The following is a 6,460-nucleotide window of genomic DNA, read 5'->3' on the forward strand; positions in this document are numbered from 1 at the left end:
ATACAGGAATCAAATTGACGTATCTGTGCAAAGCTGTTAGAAAAAAAATCAATATTATCAGTCAAGACAAGGCCAAGGGCAGACTGTAGACTAGACCATTGATTGTTCATATGCAAGATCAGACAGAAGATGAAGAATATTAAAACAAGTCCATGAGAACCAAAGTATGGTCTTGAACATATTCCACTTGAATTTAGTTGTTGTTAGGTACCATCAAGTCGGTACCAATTCATAGTGACATTATACACAGCAGAACGAAACACTGCCCGATCCTGGGCCAACCTCATTATTGTTGCCACAGTTGAGTCCATCGATGCTGCCACTTGACCAATCCACCTCATTGGGGGTCTTCCTCTTTTTCTCTGACCCTCCACACTACCAAACATGATATCCTTCTCCAGTGACTGGTCTCTCCTGACAATATGTACGAAGTATGAATTTAGAGACTCTCTGAAAAACAGATTTGATGCATTAGACACTGATAACCAAAGACCAAAGAGCTATGAAATGACATCAAGAATAGTATACTGACAGAAAGTAAAAGTTCATTAATAAGATAGGAAATCAAGAAAACACTAAAATGAATGTTAGAAGAGAACCTGAAACTTGCTCAAGGATTTAGAGATGTTAAAGAAAATGGAAGAAATGAGGAAGTCAAAGAGCTGAACATATAATTTCGAAGGGCAACTCTAGAAGACAATGTCAAATATTATAATGAAATCTGCAAAGACTTGGAGTTAGAAAGCTTAAAGGAAATAATCTGCTCGGCATTTATCAAACTGAAATAACTGAAGCAAAATATCAAGACTCAACTTGCAACATTTAATGATTCTTTGGGCAAAATATTGGATGATGTACAGTGGTAAGTCAAAAAATCATCTGCATGATAGCTATAGAACTCATTTCCATCAAATTTGGAAAATACAGATACGTTATTTTGCTTTCCAATACACTTTGTCCATCTGGCAACGATCTTTTGTATTCCCTTACAAAAAAAAAAAAAAAAAAAAATGTCTAAGCTGAGCTGTGAGACATGAATGAGCCACTGTCTTCACTTCTTCATTAGAGGTAAATCTTTTCCTCAACAGACTGCTTTCTGGGTACCAAATAGGTAAAAGTCCAATGGAGCAAGATCAGGACTGTAGAGAGAATGTTTTAACACCTCACAAGTAATGTTTTGCAGTTTGTTAACAATGTGTGCAGAGGTGTGAGGAAGTGCAGTGTGATGCAAGATCACAATGCCCTGGATAGGAATTGGTGTTGCTAAATTCAGTCTTTGAGTTGGTTCATATCCATAGACATCTGCATAGGGTTTCTGAGGAGTTTCTGATGAGCTTGCAGTCCAGTGCGTTAACCCACAGCACCATACCAGCACTTCTGAAGAGCAGTACTCTGAGTTTTATTGGTCATTTAGGCTTCAGCTCTTCAGTGAGAAGCTCACTGTAATGAGCATTGTTGATTGTTGACCCTTTTTCCTGATGGTGTTCTAATACTGGCCCTTGAGAATCCCAGAAATCTGTAAGAATCAATTTTCCAGTTGATGGTTGACTTTTGAAGTTTTCTTGGTCAGCAATTGAGCATGTTTTCATTTCATACTCTACCATTTTTAATCAGGCTCATAGTGATGAATCCATGTCTCAGCACCAGAAATGATATTTTTAAAGAAACCTTTGCCTTCTTTGAGTATCAGTCCAAATTTTGTTTGCAGATGTCCAAACGCTTCTATTTATGCTCTTCCATGAGTTGTTTCAGTACCTACCTTGCACAAATTTTATTAAACCCAAGTTTTTCATGGATTTTTTCCATAGGCAGAGCTATAGCTGATTTGAAAATGATTTGCCACATAATCAGTCCACTTTCATCTATTCGACAATATCATTTCACATGCACCCTCAATGATCCCTAATGAAAAAGTGTTAGAGCTAAGATCCTAACACTAATCTCTATGATCATAACTTTTCTGGGGCACAAAAGCCATATTATAAGTACCATTTTATTACAGAGTTATAGAAAGCAGGAAAGAACAGTATTCTCATCTTTATTTCACACACACATACACAAAAACCACTCAGAAAATTAAAAATTAACATTTTTTAATAACTTAGAGAAGTGAGATCAGATTTCAACTAATTCAAAATGTGAAGATAGAAGGTACATGTAGGAAGAAGCAGAACCAGAATATTTGCTTATCTACTTACATGCAGCACACGCTGCTGGAAGCTATATTAATGAATTGCTAAAAGTCAACTATGAACTACATTTAGCATATAAATCTGAGTGCCTCCAACATAGGAACATACCCATTATCCTACCAAAAATTTCTTAAGGAACCCACAGGGATCTCACAGAGAAATAGGACAAAATCTATAGAACATTTTCTCCGTTGCTCTGGTGAGAAGAACTATCACAACTGCTAATATCTACTCAGACCCACCTCCCTTATTTTATTAGAAAAACAAATAAAAGATCAAGTGGCATTAAACTTGGAACCTGGTTGCACTGGAAGAGTTTCATTGCAGCTTTGAAATAAGCACAAGTCATCTCCAAAGCTCTTCTGCCCTATCTCCCTTAAATAACAATGCCATTAATCCAAGTCTCGTATTTTTACAAAAGCAGATTGCTATTTTTTCCATGAGACATTTGATAGGTTAGAAATGCCAACCTTGTTTTTAGCAGACAACAGAGTTCCTTATCCATGAAGAAGGAGGTAGGATTATTTGTGAATACTTGTGAAAAGCATTCTTAGGGGAACCAGATTCATAATTCCTACCTACCTGTTTAACATACTCATATTATCAATTCTATAGCAAAAGGTTTGACAGTTTTGGATCTTTTTTTTTGGTTCTTGGTGTAACATAATTATTATTGAAATTACAGAATTAGAAAAGAGTTCAATGCATAAACATATTTAAATAAATAATGGGAAAAAATTTTGCAAATAACTAGACCACAGAATAAGGAAGATTGATGTTTTTTGCCAATTAGTGAAATCTGACTCTTGGCTACCCAACATATATTTGTTATAAAGTAGAACTATTCCATAAAATTTTCTTGACTGTAATTTTCACAGAAGCAGAATACCAGACCTTTATTTTATGCTACTCCTGGATGGGTTCAAACCATCAACCTTTAGTTTACCGATTAGCACAAACTGCTTCCACTGTTGACTGGTAGAATCCCTAAGACTAGGATCCATCTGGTGTAACAAGCCTAGAACTGAACTCACCCCTGTGGTTCAATTGTCAGCTAAACAATAGACAGGACTATGGTAAACAATAACATCAGGGGATTACACACTTCTTAGAATAATCAACCATATGAGACCAAAGGAATAGCATTTGGCCTGGGACAAAGCTCAAAGTCAGGAAGGGACAGGAAAAAAGCACAAAATAGATATGTAAAACACAGGGAAGGAGTGGGAAAAGTTCAATTACATCATGGAGATTAAAATCAATGTTATGAAACAAAATGTATACGAATTGTTAACTGGGAAATCAGTTTACTTTGAAAATGTTTACCCAAATCTCAGTTTATAAAACAGAAAAACATAAAATTTTTTTTTATTTTTGTCATCTATGAATGTTAATTGCACTTATCATGCAGCAATTAAATCTCAGTGACTCATATATCTATAGAAATTTAAAAAATAATCAGGTTCTCCAGCTTTAGAGAACTAAGATTGCAGGGAGAGTTTTGCAAGGAAGGGATGTTTTCTTTGGGACATAATATTTAAAAGAGGAAAACATTGTTAGTGGTTGTTGAGTCAGTTCAGACTCATAGTGACTCTATGCAAAACTGAACAAAACACTGTTTGGTCCTGCCCTGTCCTCACAAAGAGGAGGTACATATCATAAAATAATTTATATTCTTTGAGTATACCAAAAAAAAAGAAAAAAAAGAAGAAAGTAAAACCCCAACCTATGATGCCCTGGGTCCTGTATGTTTTGATCAAGCTGATAAATGACACTGTAATCTAAATTCTAACAATAACCATGTAACTGTAAAAATATATTAAAACGCTTACTTGTATGTAATGTAGTTTTATCAAGAATGATTGAAAAATATTGAACAAGAGCCACCCCCTCCCACAGGTAGGAACTTTAATGAATTAAACACTATTAAAAGACAATATAATCTGCCCCCCCCCCCAACACACACGTAATAGATAAATGAGCACTTGATGTCCAGAGAGACTGACTGGTATAGTACACCCAGCCCTAGGGCAGGGCATGCTGGGATGTTCCCTGAGAACATCTGCGGAGGGGTGAGAAATAGGTTGTCCCACATGGAAGGGGCTCTGAACCTAAGGAGGATGACCAGCCTGTATTTGGGCTGCTAGTGATCAACAAAGCTTGTTGAAGCTCAGTTGCACTGCGGCCTTCATGGCCTGGATTTTGGCAGTGATAACCAGGTACAAGCGCTTCATCTTGGTCAGGGGCCTCTTCTTTTGGCCTCTTGGATGTGGCCTCGGACGGCCGTTGCAGTACAGGTCGTGGTCAGCATTCACTCAGGTGTTCAGGGTCCAGCTGCTGCTGCCACTGTTGTTCCTCTTTGTGCTTCTCCATCCCACAAAGTATTGGCACAGCTCCTCAGTGATCTCCATGTTGCTTAAGTCGCATTCAACTCCCTCATCTGACTTGCTATCCATCTCCTCCTCTGATGATGATGAAACTTGCTCTTCTTCTCTGGTGGATGACTGGACCCAAGGACTGCCAGGTGGAGGTTGCCCAGATCCTCTAGAACATAGCCGTGTGCTGTGGGAGACCAGGGGCGCTGAAGGACAGTTGTAGGACTGAAGATATTCACTCTGGTTAGCATAGCAGCTATATGGAAGAACTGCAGTGGGTGGTACAATAGGGAATGACATAGGATTCCATGGCCCTCCTTTAGGCCTGGAGGTATTTTCATAGCCACGCAACTACTTGATAATAACGCTGCCAGTTTCTTCCATAGGCCAGATGGGAATATAAAGCATCATCGTCTTTCGAAGATGATGCCTTTACTGCCATCTCTAATGGTGAAAATTCCAGCAGGCACCCGAATTTTTTGTTCTTTCTGTCGAATAGTTCAGAGTTAGCTAAAACCAAAGCTTATGCCAGCATGGGTACCTCATGGTTGCACATTCTGGACGGTAAGCGAGCAGGACCTGTTTTTAAGTGAGGAAATGGAGGAGGAGGCTTTCTTTTTATTTTTGTACGTACTGATTTAAGCTTCAATACATTCTAGCTGAATTATCCAGATACTCTAGGGGAAATTCATAGCTAAATTCAGATGGTTTTTTATCTCAATATCATAAAATATTTTAATTTATTCTAGTAGTTTTCTATTTTATTTAATACATTTTTAAGAATTTACTTGATTTTTGCAGATATATGTACTTAAAACAAGCCTACAAAATTTTCCCTTGGTGCTGTTTTCATGTGTGAGCATTCCTTTCACACCTACAAAAGCATATTTTGAATTTCCTATTGTAACAATTTTATTTACAGAATTATTGGTGTTATAAAATCTAAAGTAATCCTGCTAGTAAGATTTTGAATTGCTGTTTACCCATTACTGATTCTCATTTCTTTGTGCCACTACAAGGGCATTATGGGTGGAAAATAGATATAGTTATTATAAAAATTATTTGCTGTTACAAAACCCTTTTCATCCATAAATCCCGGATTATATTATGCATGTGATCTCACTAATGCTTAGTGTTTTCCTTCTTCTCACTGTGAAGGAAACATACATACTCAAGTTTTTGTTTCTTTGCATACTAAGGTAGGAGCTAGTGTCTGTTATTTAACATTCTAAAACATTTATTGAGAATCTCATAACCATATGGCAAGGCTCATGCTGTGGTCGAAAATAAAAATACCAAAAAATCCTCAACAGAAGGACAGATGATAAGAGTTATAGGCACATTAACTCACAGAATGTGGAAAAATCAAAAGCAATGCTTTTTACACATTTAAGAGAGAGAAAGAGACTCAGTTGAGGTTGGATGACAGTTACAAACTTTTCTTAATTGTAGCAATCCACATAACACAAAAACCAGAAAACAGTGTTGATTATTTTCTTTACTTTTCCATGACCATTATAATTTAACATAGGTTTTTAAAGGTCTGGATTGTAACAAGAATTCAGTTGGACATAAGCTTATATCATGAATACTATGGACCCTTGTTTTCTCTGTCTTTTCCAACATCATTTCCCTTTTTTGATGTTTTGGATAAATCTGTTCAGAGATATGACAGTTAAATATAAACAGATATGAAGCTATGATTTCATAGGTAACTCTATTATTTTCATTCTAGTGTCAGAAATCTGTGCTTTTTCTTTCATTTAACAGGATACCTGTGATATATTGATATATTTGATATGTTGATATTTAAATTTATTTTGTATGAGTGCATAGATTCTCTTCATTACTTTTAATGCTTTCTTAACTGATATATCAATATAGACCAGTAAA

At 36.5% G+C, this 6,460-nt stretch overlaps 1 pseudogene; it reads right to left on the reverse strand.

Annotated features, from left to right (window-relative positions):
- Window positions 1–808: 808 nt before the first annotated feature.
- On the reverse strand, window positions 809–4,867 carry LOC102837005 (annotated as a pseudogene).
- Between the last annotated feature and the right edge of the window lie 1,593 nt (window positions 4,868–6,460).

Source organism: Chrysochloris asiatica, unplaced genomic scaffold (genome assembly GCF_000296735.1).
Source record: "Chrysochloris asiatica unplaced genomic scaffold, ChrAsi1.0 scaffold00191, whole genome shotgun sequence".
Classification (NCBI taxonomy): domain Eukaryota; kingdom Metazoa; phylum Chordata; class Mammalia; order Afrosoricida; family Chrysochloridae; genus Chrysochloris; species Chrysochloris asiatica.